Source organism: Eurytemora carolleeae, unplaced genomic scaffold (genome assembly GCF_000591075.1).
Source record: "Eurytemora carolleeae unplaced genomic scaffold, Eaff_2.0 scaffold913, whole genome shotgun sequence".
In the NCBI taxonomy this organism is placed as follows: Eukaryota; Metazoa; Arthropoda; class Copepoda; order Calanoida; family Temoridae; genus Eurytemora; species Eurytemora carolleeae.
In genome coordinates, this window is record NW_019396844.1 from 2026 (window position 1) to 2669 (window position 644).

The following is a 644-nucleotide window of genomic DNA, read 5'->3' on the forward strand; positions in this document are numbered from 1 at the left end:
ACTTTGTACCAATTTTGAATGAAAATTTAAATTCTTAAAAACAAAAAATTAAGTTTTGTAAAAGGAGTTGATTCGTCGCCGCAAGCTCAAATTTTGTCATCTCTGCCATATGATGGTGCTAAACTTTGATATTTCAAGCTTAGTTTATTTGATCTAACAGTATTCATAGTTTGAAAAATGCAAGGTCTATATTATCGGGTTTCAAAGTAATCTAAAGATAATTTGGAACAATGTTAGGACAATAAAGATAATTTAGAACAATGTTAGGACAATAAAGATAATTTGGAACAATGTTAGGACAATAAAGATAATTTGGAACAATGTTAGGACAATAAAGATAATTTGGAACAATGTTAGGACAATAAAGATAATTTAGAACAATGTTAGGACAATAAAGAAGAATTTGTAACACTAGGACAAGGAGCATCATATGGAACACTAGCAGTGGGACAATGATCTTTTAGATGTTTAGATATTAATAATCGTATTGATGTCTGATATCAATGATCTTACTGATGTCTGATATCAATGATCGTATTGATGTCTGATATCAATAATCATATTGATGTCTGATATTAATAATCGTATTGATGTCTGATATCAATGATCGTATTGATGTCTGATATCAATGATCGTATTGATGT